Source organism: Lynx rufus, unplaced genomic scaffold (assembly GCF_022079265.1).
Source record: "Lynx rufus isolate CCGP_SWC_20201006 ecotype Redwood Valley unplaced genomic scaffold, mLynRuf1.p SCAF_1, whole genome shotgun sequence".
In the NCBI taxonomy this organism is placed as follows: Eukaryota; Metazoa; Chordata; class Mammalia; order Carnivora; family Felidae; genus Lynx; species Lynx rufus.
The window spans coordinates 38,195,768-38,211,573 of record NW_025814823.1 but is presented as its reverse complement, the minus strand read 5'-3'; the positions used below and the strand labels follow the sequence as shown (position 1 = coordinate 38,211,573).

The following is a 15,806-nucleotide window of genomic DNA, read 5'->3' as shown; positions in this document are numbered from 1 at the left end:
CCATGTAGTAAATCAGCCTTTTTCCAAAGCTCTTTTTTCTAAGGTGAACGGTACTTACTATGAATAAAATGGTCCTTTTTAATTGAAAAATAAATTTAAAAAGAGAGACAAAGGTCATAATGTTTTCACGCAATACATACTTGGTTTTTTAAATAACAATTGTAACAAATGACAGAAAGAATTGTGGAATGCTGCTCTTGTGAACCATACAAAAAACATTTGGATTGTTTAAAGGACATAATTTAAAGAAATGTCTCAAGCACTTTTTGAAATACTGTAGTAGTCAGTCCATAGAGGCATGCCTTAGGTGGATATGGGAATGTAGTTCAGAAAAGAAAGAGAAATATCACAGGGGTACTACTCAGTTTCTTCAAAATCACTGAGCAAAAAAAGCAACGTTCAGCTTCCATACAGATTTCACACAACTTCTATACAGTATCTGGACTTCAATCCAAGAGCAAAAGTTAAGACTCTCCTCTTCTATTTTTGGTAAACAACTGCATGGTAAACTTAAATGACTTTTCCCCTGGATTTTATCTGGGAGTGGCCTTTTTAATTTTTTATTTTAAATAAAGGGCAGGTTTGGTATCAGCAATATCAATATTTCTTTTTTATATTGATATCAGCAGTGTCAATATTTCTTGGGATCTCAGGAAGATTCATATTTTTTACAGCTGATACAGCACAGGCTAGAGATCCTGCAAAGCCAGCCTCAGATTTCTCCAGTTCATTTTGTGCATGAATTTGTGTAACAATCTCATTCATTTTTGTCTCCAATACCATTCACTCCATCACCATTTCTGCAAGAATATTGTGAACCTTGTCTACGTCGTAAATTAAATCCAGTTCACAGACATTTTCAAAACGCTTGTCTAATGTTTCCACAAATACTTTGAGTTCTAAGGACATTATGAAAGATTTTCAGGAAGCAGGGATTGGTGGGTTTGGGGGTCAGATCTGTATACACATGGTAAGAGATCCATGAATCTTGGGGTTCCTGGGTGATTGAATTGGATTTAAAATGCCAAGTACGGGGCGCCTGGGTGGCGCAGTCGGTTAAGCGTCCGACTTCAGCCAGGTCACGATCTTGCGGTCCGTGAGTTCGAGCCCCGCGTCGGGCTCTGGGCTGATGGCTCAGAGCCTGGAGCCTGTTTCTGATTCTGTGTCTCCCTCTCTCTCTGCCCCTCCCCCGTTCATGCTCTGTCTCTCTCTGTCCCAAAAATAAATAAACGTTGAAAAAAAAAATTAAAAAAAAATAAATAAATAAAATGCCAAGTTCACTTTGTGAAGAATCCACATAGAAGACGAAGTATAATGTTGCATAATGTCTATAAATCAGCTTGTTGTCAGATCCTCCAATTAACAATTCTCCTTCTAAGAAATTACATTTTCATCTCTCTTAGATACCAAATAGAATGTCTCCCTGATGACTGGCTGTTGTGTATCTTCTCTGTAGGGCTTGTAGAACTTGGAAAGCCTTGGCTTCCCATGGTGTTGAAGATGAGGGTCGCCTAGATCATGCCTAACCAGGTCCAACCAGTTGGGCACTGGGGCAGGAGCACCAGCTTTGCCTGGGGTCATCACTGGTGATCCTTGCCCACCCACCCTCCCACATGTGCATATTCTTAAATGGTAGTTTGTTTGTTTTTTTAATGTTTATTTATTTACTTTGAGAGACAGCATGCACGTGAGTGAGCAGGGGATGGGCAGAGAAAGAGGGAGAGAGAATCCCAAACAGTCTCCATACTGTCAGCACGGGGCTCAATCCCACCAACTGCCAGATCATGACATGAGCTGAAATCAAAAGTAGCTGGCTTAACTGAATGAGGCACCCACGTACCCCTAAATAGATTTTTAATAGATTGAACATATGAAACTTGATTATTCAAAAAGACATTTAAACTGCCTACATGTTGTTGTGGCAATAACTTATGTAAACAATAAAACAACGGTATCATAGACATGGTTTGGCAGAGATATCTGTCTATCTATAGATAGATTTGGATATAGAGATAGAGATAGAGATAGAGATAGAGATAGAGATAGAGAGATAGATATGTTAATAATATTCAGCCCATAGTTAATTTTGGTATCTCATTTCTGGTCTCTTTAATTTCTCCTCATTTTGGTCATACTTTCATCCTTCTTTGCCTGGCTGGTAATTTTTGATTGAATGCCAGACACACTGAATTTTACCTTTTTGAGCACCGAATATTTTTACATACCTAAATTATTCTTGAGGTTTCATTTCAATCCAGTTGGGTTACTTGGAAGTAGTTTGAACCTCACATAAGGCCAGAGCAAGTCTTTAGTCTTGGCTAATTTTATTTCACTACTGAGGCAATACCTTTCTTAGTACTCTACTCAATGGCCCAAGATTTATAACATTTTTACACCTCCATGAAACACAAACTACTCGTTGCTCTATTTGAGCTCTGGAGATTGTTTTCTCTAAACATGTATCAGGTGGTTCTTTTCCCAGCCTCAGGTATTTTCCTCAAATGCGTGTGAATTAGTACTCCGCTGCGTTCTTGAGAGGGATTCTCCACCTATCTCTGAGGCTCTTTTCATGTATAGTTTACCTTAGAGTATGCAGCTCTAAAACTCTAGCTGCCTTGATCTGCACACTCTCCTCTTCTCAACTCAGGGTGACATGCAGGTCACCCCGAAAGCCTGCTGCGTCCTAACAAACTGGAAAGCCCACCCCGGTGTGTCCCTGCTCTAAACTTTAGTTTGATTCACTGAGGATTGGTGACTCCGCGCTGTCAGAAGCACCATGCCATCCACGCCATCTGCTTCTGCGAGTGAACCTGGGACCCTGGACCGAGCAGGTGGACCGCAGTGGGCAGGGAGAGCAAACGTCTGCCAGGAAAATTGTTGGCAGTAATGGGAAAAAATGGCGCACAATTTACACTCTCAAAGCCAACTGGCTGGCTGGCGGGTGGGACTGGAGTTGGGGGAAGAACTGTCGCCCTTCCAGGGACCCTGCCACCCCCTCCCTTTTACTGCCGCTCCCTGCTCACCTGTGTGTGAGAAGATTGGGCGGTACTCCTTGGAGGTGAGCCCCAGGCACGGAACAGTGGGCAGCATCTGCAGAACTGGTTCCATCCTGCTTGGAGCTACTCAAACGTGGCCGGGCCCGCCCCTTCACCATCCCCGCCTCCTGCTCGGAACTCTCCTGTGCTCTCCTGGCTTTATCTTTGTTTCTGTGGCTCCTTTCCAGACAGCCTCTTCTTCTTCCACCCCTAGTTCTGCATTCCCTCCAGCTATAGGCCAGTCCATGTCTGGCAGACTCCTTTCTGCGGCCCTTCGTTAAAAGGAGCAGCACAGGCTTGGGGTTTGGTTGGACATTCGAGCGGTGCTTGAGCCTTGCGCTTTTGGTTCTAGGCCCCCTCCATGGCTTTGCTCTGCTTTTCCCGGGCCTGGGAGCCGGATGGGGACTAGGAGTGCCAAGGTGACCTGCCTGCTCTGGATGGTGAGGCTAGAATGTGGGCCTTTGGGGCGCCTGGGTGGCTCAGTCGGTTAAGCGTCCGACTTCAGCTCCCGTCATGATCTCACAGTCCGTGAGTTCGAGCCCCGCGTCGGGCTCTGTGCTGACAGCTCGGAGCCTGGAGCCTGCTTCCGATTCTGTGTCTCCCTCTCTCTCTGCCCCTCCCCTGCTCATGCTCTGTCTCTCTATGTCTCAAAAATAAATAAAAGCATTTAAAAATGTTTTCATAATGTGGAACTCCAGACCCTTCTCAGCAGGTGTACCCCCCAAATCTGTTCCTTAGTAGGGCTCACAGTGAAAGACAGGCTCTCCAGACCCACAACGGGGCTTCCAATAAAGTGGCAGTTCCTCTAAACAAACAAAAAAACTTTATAATTAAAATTTTTAAATAGTTTTAATTTAATAAAAAATATTTGGCAAATAAGTTAGTATTCTGGCCAAGGAAGACCAAAATCTATTGTGTTTTTCTATCCAAATGAAAGTTTCATGGTATTTTATATTTTAAAAATTGAGTAAGACTGAGAACCATCATAAGCCTCAGCATTAATCATGATAAGCTCAAAAGAAGTTGTGCCCAACTGTCAATTTTATCAGATTTATTTTGCATTCAGCAATTTCATGCTAATGAAGTAGATTTATTCCATTGAATTAATATTGCTAATTTTAATATTTGTTTTTCCATTTTTGCTTATATGTAATTATTAAATTTTCTTTGATTTATAGTAACAAAAAATGTAAATCACAGTAACTTCATTCCTAGATGTGTGTTTGTGCTTAAAACACAGCACATGATATAATAAACACTGCAGCCTATGCTACTTTATTATTGCTATTATTATTCCTATTAAAGGAATTATAAAACACCGATATTTGCGAAGTCTGATCCAACAGGAAACTAATTGGTTGAAGTGTTGAAGTTCTATAGTCTTACCGAACTTTATGTCAGAAAGCTTCATCCATAGGCTGCTTAGGAGAGCATAGAGTAGAGCAAAGGTTTTTCAAATATTAGTGCTTTTAAGAATCACCAGAGCCAATTCCCAGGCTCTAGAGTTTCTGATTTAATAAGTCTAAGGTGAGATCCAAGGACGTATTTTTTTTAAATTACCTCCCATGTGATTTTGATGCTGTAGTCTGTGAATTACACGGCACTCTGGTCCAAAAATCAAGATGAAGAAGTAAATGGGGATTTGGACTAGAATTGATTATAGTTGTAGAGAAGCAAATAAAAACTACACATAACCCAAACTCAGGGATAGGTAAAGCTTCCATGAGGAGTTAATTTGAAGAATGCTTCAGACATGGTGAGGCAAAAAGATCAGAATCTTTCTAGGAATAGGAAATATCATAGTGATAAAGAGACCTGGAAGTAAGGGCACACATGACATACTTAGGAAACAACAAATTATTAAACATAACTGGAGATTCTTAAGCTGATTAAACCCTAGACAAATCGATTGCTAACAAAGAGAACATTACAAAGGAATCAATACACTCTTAACCCGACATTTACCAGTAACCAATGAGTGTAAATTCTTTACATAAATCTTTTTAATTGTGACCATAACTCTTATTTAGATTACTTTTATGAGAATATTCTCTTTTTGCTATAATCCACAGTTACTTGAAACTTTTTATATGTATAGATGATTGGTTTCATTTGTAATTTTCTGAGACCAAACATACTTTTTTTTTTTTTCTGGCCATTTTCCATAGGTATTGTAACATTTAAGGTTTTCAAAATAGACCCCCCCAAATATTGTCTAATAATTGAGATCATAATCTACATAGTTTCTATTTTCATTTAGTCAATTAGAATTAACCAAATTTCATTCTATACTACAGGTATGGAAGAAAGATTTTTAAAAGCTTAACACTCATGCATGATACAGTATCATTTTCTATTCTTTCTCCACAGTAACTACATGTCTAATGCCTGCAGTTATACCTAGAAGCCAGTTTTCACTAAATTCTGGATTCTATTTCTAGAGATAGTCATATGTCAGATATGATAAATTAAGCTCTTTCCAACTCAGGCTTCCAGTTACCATTAATTAAGCAACACGCCTCACTTAGCCCCAAAGGAAAGACATAGCATTGGCCCTTCATTCCTGAAATGAATGAAATTAAACCATGAAAAATATAAGTTCTCCTATATTTATAGTACCTGAGTTCATAGAAAACAATTTATAGACCTCACTCCTAAGTAATGTTCTGCTCTAATTTCAGCATGGTATTCGTATTTTGTAAATGAACAACCTACCATTCAGATCTCTAGCATTTCTGGCCATTGGTCTTCAAAATATAGATTTGAGGGGTGCCTGGGTGGCTCAGTTTGTTAAACGTCCGACTCCGGCCTAGGTCATGATCTCCCCGTTTGAGCCCTGTGTAGGGCTCTGTGCTGACAGCTCAGAGCCTGGGGCCTGTTTCAGATTCTTTGTCTTCCTCTCTCTCTGCCCCTCCCCCACTCATGCTATCTGTCTCTCCAAAAAGTAAACAAACATTTAAAAGTTAAAAAGAAATAAAACAAATATAGATTTCATAAAGGTTAAAATAGTTATTAGTTCTTTTAGTGAGGGTCCATACCCTCTCACAGCATTGTTGGTATCTGTGGTGTCCTATCAACAAGTTTATACATCAAAAACTGTTTTATATTTTTAATAATTTTTTTAAGTTTTTAAAAATTTTTTCAATGTTTATTTTTGAGAGAGAGTGAAAGCGAGAGAGAGAGCGGGGGAGGGGCAGAGAGGGAGACACAGAATTTGAAGAAGGCTTCAGGCTGCCATCACAGAGCTGGGTGCAGGGCCCAAACTCACAGACCAAGAGATCATGACCTGAGTTGAAGTTGGACGCTTAGCTGACTGAGTCACCCAGGTGCCCCTGTTTTATTTTATTTCCATACTGACAACCAGACATAACCAATCTTGGAAGAGAGCCCCCATTAATGTACATATTAAGATTAGCAAACCTTTTTCAGCATGATGACAGGCTTCTAGTATTTTAATTTGGGTGTAATTCAGAATTCTGTATTCTGTTCCTAACGCTACTGCTTGGCCTGTTGGAGCTAGGGCTAATTAAACTATCATATATATTTTTGTCACTGGGAATTTAGGGAATGTGTGCAATTTGAAAATAAACAATGCACCCCAAATTAAAAATTGCCTTATGAAATTGTCCTTTGGGCAGTGAGGTTGGACATAATTCACCTGTCATCCTATGCAGGTCTTTGACCTCGAGGAATTCTTCGTTAAGCCATCTTTGGGCACTTTATTTGCTGATGATACTAAGTATAATCTTTTAACACAACAATGGCTCACTGAATTAGACAGGAATATTTCATTACCTGGCCTACTTTTGGATTGCTTGAACACCATTGTGCCACCTTATTTCACTAACACAGGTGTTTGTTACTTTTTATATGTATATAAAATCATGTATCATACGAATATAAAATCAGATCACCTAAAGTCTCCTGTGCCAAGTACTGAGTCTTAATTCTACCTCTACATTTCCATAAGAACTTCCATAACTGAATACCCCGCACTGGTAGTGTCCAATCATCTATGGTCCATTTGCTAGAGCGCATATCAAGTCATTTGTATCTAGTCTAAAAAAATCTGTAAATATTTTAACACTTTTCTGAGAATATATACCTACACTGCTCAACACTGAGGCACTCAGCTGTACCTATGGTAGAAGTTTACAATTACTCACACCTTCCCTCACCAAAACTTGACAAACTACAGGGCTTATTTTCACTGATTTCTAAGCAAAAGCATGACCTTCAATCCAGGGACTCTCATACATAATCAACAAGCCTCTTTTCCTTGGTTATGAGGGAAAATGTGGTTCAAACCATGTAGCAATATGAGAAGGAAGATCTTGGGATCTCCACCATTGAAGTAGGCTTTTCATAAAGGACATGAACATTTCTTATCAGATGATCTTGGATCTTGAACTGCTGTCTGTTTTCCTATTCTCAGGGTTTTCTGATGTCCTTTTATGTTAAAGTAGTCTCTTTGTGTGCCCAGTAACAGCTACCAATTCTTTCAAAACAACTGTATTGAGTGGCTACAACAGGCATATTTCAAATCCAAAATTCAATCTTTACTGAGGTATAGCTTTCAATTTCTGCCAAAGGCTCCATTCTTTACTCTTTTTAATTGCAGAAACTTTTAAAATTAATTGAGTGTTTGGATCACAAGGTCGTACAAGCAATGTTTGAGCCATGATCCTTTTAAATCTTTTAATAGATATTTATTTTCAGGCCCCATTCAAATATAGATTTCATTAAATACAAGTCTCAGGACTTTTTGCATAGGCTCCAGCATTATCACTAAATGAGAGATGTGATTCACCAGAACACAAATGGTCCCATAAGTCTCTGTCTGTACTTCTTATATGGTTGTAAACAATAGTGATCAATTTCTCATGTTTGGAGAGATACTCCAAGCTCGTTATAATTGTCCAACATTTCACCGACTCTCTAGATCTTAGATTTTGTCTACTTAAATCAGCCAGTCTTTGTCACATGGGTGATGTCACTACTGTCCTTCTATCTTTCCTGTCTGTGGAAGAATTATCATTATGTTTTCAACTCAGGGCATCAATTGATTCTAATGACTTTAAAGTCTAAGTGCTGATGTACTTCTTTATGATAGTATGCCAGTGAATTAAATGTTCCTTTGGGGAAACTGTGAAAGTGTACTGAAGTCCACTCCACATAAATGTGGGTAATGTTTTACTATATTACAAAAAAAAAAAAAAGAATGGGTACAAAGGGCCTACTCACCTCTATTACAACATATCAATAATCCTTGTCTTGTTGCATTTCTTGTTATATAGGTTTTACCATATCTGTTCCAGACAAATCCCTCAGGGAAATTGTTTTGTTTGATCCCAAGAGCCTTATTGTCTGTCTCTATGAAACAACTGCCTTATGTATCTACAAGATGGAGTTGTTAAAAAGTTAGTTAGTGGAAATCAATACTCCCACTTCAGTCCCTTTCTTAATTGGAGGAATAATCTGTTGTTGCCTTCCCAGAATTCTATATCAGTTAATATTTATTAGAGAAGATAGGGAAATGCCGAAGGTTTCCAAATGTCCAATTTTAATCAGGTCAAGGGTAAATTTGGCTCACCTCCAATTTAAAAATAGTACATTTGGATCTCTCCATTTGCACACATGGTCTCAATTATACTCTAATGTAATGGTGACATAACACAAAATATATCCTGTCATATGTTTCAATTATCCACCAGAGAACATCTGTACTCTGCACATTTTACCTTTGGGTCTTTTTTCTGTCTATTCCCAATGTGTACTTCACGTTAAATGCCTATATCCAGTCATCTCCACAAGTTTTGCATATTCCTCATAAACATTTTTCATATGCCATCGTCTAAGACCTTGACTCCTCCTCTCAGGTGTTTTGCTAGATCCCTGCCTTCAGTTAATTGTTCTCAGATGGTTTTCTATTTAAAAACGGTGGGGGGTGGATTTAGCCCCTCATCAACTGTTTTGTCTAATTTGTGATTCTCATAATGAAATTTTAATGAATCCAAAGTAGGATAAATGAAGCAAATCTTATGACTAGAGTTGAAGTTTGTTTCAACCACTCAACCATTGATGATATGCCACCGTTTCTTAATAACAACACTGTCAATTTTCTTTCATTTTTAATTTCATTTTCTAATAGCCACTTAAATAATTTCACCTGGTTTAGTCCTTCCTTCTTTTCTTTATTTTCGCTTTAATGTTCCCCTTTTAAGAAGGAGGTTGTTGAAGTGCAGATAGTACCAATTTTTACTGATCATCTAAAACATGTATGCTGGATACTCCTGTGCATTTTCTTGCCACTCCCAAAGCCAAGTTACATAAAGTAACAGAAATTTGGGGATGCATGGTTTGTATCACTAGTACCAAATTAAGGTCTATCTCTTATTATCACATTGTTGGTATAGTTCTGTCTCTGTCCTTAACATTCCTACTGTTGTGGAAAGAACATGTTATTTTTTTAGCTGGAGAGGGAATAGAGAAGTTTGACTGTCCCAGGGTAAATTTGCTAGATTTCCACCTTCACCCACTGCATTACAAGTTAATTGTAATGCAGTCTAGAAGTGTCTACTCACAAGAGTTTGTAGCCACATTGGGAATACAATAATTCCTTCCATTTAGGAAGAATCTAAGATAAGCGATGTACTCTACTGATCATTTATTCTGAGAATTCACATTAGCAATAATGCACTGGTCTGCTAGTACTCCTATTTAAATTGCCCCAACTCTTTAACAGAATACAAACTATTTTGTTTACCAGGTTATGGTCCCTATCTACCTGTAGAGTCTTTCGGGTTATGGAGAGTTGCAACTTGTCATATGAATAAATATCACTTCTGCTCAAGTAGCAACAACAAAAGCATCAGAAGGTTTTCCACTAAGTGGAAGAAGCCATACTATTTACTTTCCTTTGTTTTAGTTTCCATCTTTATTCCACTTTAGCTGTTTTTGTTTTGGTTTACCAGCACTGTCACTACAGTTAGGAATAGTCTAGTTATTTCCCCACTTTATTTGGTGCTTATTTCATACTTTAACCAATTCCCAGGCCTATTGTCTAAATAATTCGTCGTATTTGCCCACATCTAAGCTCTGCAGGGATGCATAAACAGATATTCTGGAATCAAAGTATCATGTTGTTTTTCCAACCTGCATGGGTCTAAAAAAACTTCCCACTGCTGTAACCGATCTACACCACCACAAAATATTAAATTGTAAAATAAAGGAATAAATAAAATAAGAATGAGACAGGGAGAGACAGGGAGGGAAAGAAAAGAGAAAGACAGAGAAAGGGAGGGAAGGAAAAATGAAAAGAAAGAAAAAAAATCTCCAATTTTACACCACATGGAGATTTCTTACTGGTTATTGGAGGACACAATCTCATCAGTTCTGGTAGGTAATAATCAGATGTAGATTCCTAAGATCCCCATTTGCTACACTGGAATACATTTTGGATTTAGAGTCTGAGATCCAAATTTGTGAGACAGGAAAGTCACTTAGGAAAAGGATCTTTTAATTTTTTTGTACCTCACTAGTCAATAGTCACATTTATTTGCTATTTGTTCCCTATCCTAATGTCCTTTTATTTTCCCTTCATAGTCAACTATTCTATTGCATTTTATAAAGATACTTTTATTTGTTCTTTAAACATTGTTTAGGAGTTTTAGTTTAATTGCACTGTGTAATAGATCCCATAATTTTATTTGCTTTTATACTTAAATGAATTTTAAAATATCTACCCATATTGCTTACGAATATCAACAGTGTTCAACCATATGCTTCATTAAATTGTCCTTATCCATTGGGGATGGGCAACTAGATTTTCTCTCATGCCTCACTACCGCAATCTATAATAGTATATACACTCTTATTACTATGTGTAAGAATTTCTCTGGGTAAGTTCCAAAAAATAAGATTCCTGGATCATAGTGTTCACATGCTTAATTTGACCAAATACTGCCAGATGGCTTTCCAGAATGATTGCATTAGCCTTTTTCATTGCCAGCAGTGCATGAAGCTTCTACATTCCACACCCTGACAATACATGGCATTATCCAACTCCATAACTTTACCAATCTGAAAAATTCAAAGAATAGAGCAATGTTGTTTTAATACAACATTAATTAATGGAATGGGTTTAAGCTCTATTTTTGTTTTACACTTCACCTTCATTTTTTTATGAATTAGGTTCTGTTTTTGTTTTTGTTTTTACTTATTCTCTGTTGGTTCTTCCTTTTCCTTATAGGATTCAGGAGTTTTTATATAATCTAGATATTAGCCCTTATTGGTTTTAGGTATTGCAAATATCTTCTCTAAATATGTCATGTGTCAATTAATTCTATCTTGGCATCATTGAACAGAAATCCTTAATTTTAATTTAACCATCTATAAATTTTATTCTTCATGGTTTGTACCCTCAGGGCCTTGTTTAAGAAATCACATTTCAGGGGCGCCTGGGTGGCGCAGTCGGTTAAGCGTCCGACTTCAACCAGGTCACGATCTCGCGGTCCGTGAGTTCGAGTCCCGCGTCAGGCTCTGGGCTGTTGGCTCGGAGCCTGGAGCCTGTTTCCGATTCTGTGTCTCCCTCTCTCTCTGCCCCTCGCCCGTTCATGCTCTGTCTCTCTCTGTCCCGAAAATAAATAAAAAAAGGTTGAAAAAAAATTAAAAAAAAAAAGAAATCACATTTCAAAAGAGTTTAACTTGGATGTTTATGAACTGTTTATCAGATAAATATTAGACTAATTTTACAGAGTTCTTTATTTCCAGCTGAAATTTGGATTGAAATTGCATTGAATTTATAAATTTATCTTAGAAAAAATAATATATTCATGTTATTAAGTCAACCAAACCAATAAAATGGGAAATATTTTCTTTTTTTTGTTTTGTTTTTGGTTTTTTTTGTTTGTTTTTTGTTTTTTTTATATATATGAAGTTTATTGTCAAATTGGTTTCCATACAACACCCAGTGCTCATCCCAAAAGGTGCCCTCTTCAATACCCATCACCCACCCTCCCCTCCCTCCCACCCCCCATCAACCCTCAGTTTGTTCTCAGTTTTTAAGAGTCTCTTATGCTTTGGCTCCCTTCCACTCAAACCTCTTTTTTTTTTCCTTCCCCTCCCCCATGGGTTCCTGTCAAGTTTCTCAGGATCCACATAAGAGTGAAACCATATGGTATCTGTCTTTCTCTGTATGGCTTATTTCACTTAGCATCACACTCTCCAGTTCCATCCACGTTGCTACAAAAGGCCATATTTCATTTTTTCTCATTGCCACGTAGTATTCCATTGTGTATATAAACCACAATTTCTTTATCCATTCATCAGTTGATGGACATTTAGGCTCTTTCCATAATTTGGCTATTGTTGAGAGTGCTGCTATGAACATTGGGGTACAAGTGCCCCTAGAACAAGCAATCCTAAAATTCATATGGAACCACAAAAGGCCCCGAATAGCCAAAGGAATTTTGAAGAAGAAGACCAAAGCAGGAGGCATCACAATCCCAGACTTTAGCCTCTACTACAAAGCTGTAATCATCAAGACAGCATGGTATTGGGAAATATTTTCAAGTCTTCTCCATTACTTTTTGTGCAACTCTTTTTTCTTTTTTTTAAGTTCATTTAAGAGAGAGCATGAGCAGAGGAGGGGCAGAGAGAGATGGGAGACAGAATCCCAAGCAGGCTCCTTGCTGTCAGTGCAGGGCCTGACACAGGATTCAGTCTCATGAACAGCGAGATCCTGACCTGAACCAAAACCAAGTGTCTGGACGCTTACCTGACTGAGTCACCCAGGCGCCTCTGTGTAACTCTTAATATAATTACAACATTTATTTATTATTATTACATCGTATGTATTTAAGTTAATTCCTAATTAAGTTTTTGTGACTCATGTGTTATTTGCATGTTCTACTTGGATATTTCCGTTTTGACAAACACAACTGAGTTCTGTAATTTGATCTGCTTTTTTTTTTAATTTTTTTTAACATTTACTTATTTTTGAGACAGAGAGAGACAGAGCATGAACAGGGGAGGGTCAGAGAGAGGGAGACACAGAATCCGAAACAGGCTCCAGGCTCTGAGCCGTCAGCACAGAGCCCGATGCGGGGCTGAACTCACTGACCGCGAGATCATGACCTGAGCCGAAGTCGGCCGCTTAACTGACTGAGCCACCCAGGCGCCCCAGTCTGTCAGTCTTTTTTAATGGTCTTATTTGTTCCCTGGTTTAATCTTTTTTCTCTGTCAATGAGTGGCAATGGGACTGTCTGCTCTGGCTGGTTCATACGGTAGAGCATGTGACTCTTGATCTCAGAGTTGTAAGTTTGAGGCCCACATTGGATGTAGAGATTACTTAAAGAGAAAATCTTAAAAAAAAAAAAAAGATGAATATCAATGAAACCCAGGGCTAAGAGCCTCAGGCACTCCAGAACTATAGTCAACCATCTCTGCTGACTTTCAACTGGCAACATCTCTGAACAAAGCCTCAGTCATAAAGCACTTACGGAAAAAACAAAAAACAAACCTGGAAGTATTATTACACTGTAATTCATCAGCTCTGAGAAGTTAGTTCCTTCTTCAGGAGTCCTTTATTCAGCCCTGATATTTTCATACCAACATGAAAATGAGTGTTTGAACTTATGGGAAAGATGTAAGAACAGAACTTAAAAGTTCTTCTCCAAACTCCATCTCCACTGCTGATCTGGGGGTGCTCTGTCACCAGCTGCCACCACTGCACACAGGTTCTGGGAAGTCCTTGATCAACTTTGCAGGTACTCAGGTTTACACTTACTACTCAGATCCGTACCTCTATCTCACTTCTGTAGTTTAGTTAGGACTGCTATCGAGGGAAGCACTCAACAGTTACTTCATGCTAAATCACCATTTCATGAACAAGAAGACCTTATGTTTGAACTTTCAACTTATTCTTCATAATTGTGTGAAGATTTAAAAATTGTGAAAGTTAAAATGCGTTGTTAATGTAACTACAAAATGGTCTTAGTTTATATAATGATTAAAAGTAAACCAATTTAGGGGTCTCAGGGTGGCTCAGTCCGTTGAGTGTCTGACATCAGCTCAGGTCACGATCTTGCAGTTCGTGAGTTTGAGCCCCTACGTCTAACTCCGTGCTGACAGCTCGGAGCCCGGAGCCTGCTTTGGATTCTGTGTCTTCCTCTCTCTCTGCCCCTCCCCCTATGGTACTATGTCTCTCTCTATCTCTCAAAAATACATAAATCTTAAAAACTTACAAAAAAGTAAACCAATTTATTGTTAGGAGTTTGCAAGCTCAACTATCAGGGAAAAAGGTAATAAAAGATAATTTTCTTCTCCTTTAAGAAATCTTTCCAGATTTTCATTTCTGTATTAAACTGCTCCAATAGAATATAGTGTTTCGCCTAATTATGTGTCCATTGCCTAAGATTCAGATTGACAATTTTTAAATATTTCAGTGTCAATATTACTTCAGGGCAGTGATTTGATTGTAAGTGTCTCTGTATACTAGGCCTGAAAACAAAGCCTACCAGATAAAGGAACACACTGTGTGTGTGTGTGTGTGTGTGTGAGTGTGTGTATACACACACATGTATATATGTATGTAATACATAAATAACATAAATTATGACCACACATTTGCTGATGAATAATCACAGAACAAGAAAAAATCATATTTTGGGTATTTTATACATTATTACAATGCATTATTAGGGTAAAAGTGATAAATCTTACTATTTATATTAGATCCTGGCCCTGCTAGTTACTTAGAAACTACGTAATTTGAGTCAATAGAATTAACCTCCCTTTTAGTTTCTTCATGTAAGAAGAGGGGAGGGATAAAACCTACTTGGTATACTGTGTATATGCTAACTTGTAAAAACAACTCAGTATAGATGGACTTCTATAAAACAACTAGTGCTGACTCTTCACAAATGTCAATGTCAACAAAGAAATCATAGCTGAAGCATTTTTCTAGATTTAAGGAAAGCTAAAGGCCCATGAAAACTTAACACATTTCATGTTCTTTTCTTGTATCCCAGATTTTTTTAAACAGTTAAAAAGGATACTTTGAGAACTGAGGAAATGTTAATATTGATTTTCTATGAGAAAATAATTAATGTTTAATGATTAATATTGTATTAACCAAGATGATAGTTACATTTCCCTGTTTGACTAAAGTTTATAAGGAGGCTTCTTCCTGCCTCTAGGCCTCTGACCTACCTCATACTCCAGCCCCTGAGAGAATCCAGAAGCCCTAACCAAAGAGATCCCTTCTCTCCCTTTCTTTAGAGGATTTTCTTTAGAAAACTTGTAATTGCAAATTCTTTTTCCGCTTCTTTGAGATGTAAATCTTTTTAAAGCCTCTTGTCAGTTTTATAAAGGAAGACTTTCTCAAGGACCTTGGGACCATCCCTTTGAAATGTAATCATCAAGGAAGGTAGAGACCCTATATCCCAGTCTCTGTGGGAGAGTAGGCACCTAACTTTGGTGGGTGTCTTGCTTCAAGCTATAAAACCATGTCCTGTCCTGAAGATAAGAGAGTTTACTTTTCCTTTTGGTAAGGCCAATTAGCAAACAAAAAAGGCCTCCCTCAGCTCTTAAAAACTCCAGTTTTTGTTTTTGTTTTTGTTTTCCAGTGGAGTTGAATTCTGTGTTCTGGTCTCTCTCTACTATTGCAACAACCTTGAATAATTTTTTTCTTACTCTGTTTACTTTTGACTGGTATAATTTTTGCTTTAGTAGTATTAGCACAAACTTTTCTGAGTTCGTTAATTGTAT

General features: G+C 38.0%; 1 pseudogene; it reads right to left on the bottom strand.

Moving 5' to 3' along the window:
- Positions 1-597: 597 nt before the first annotated feature.
- On the bottom strand, positions 598-1,520 carry LOC124508520 (AP-3 complex subunit sigma-1-like; annotated as a pseudogene).
- Between the last annotated feature and the right edge of the window lie 14,286 nt (positions 1,521-15,806).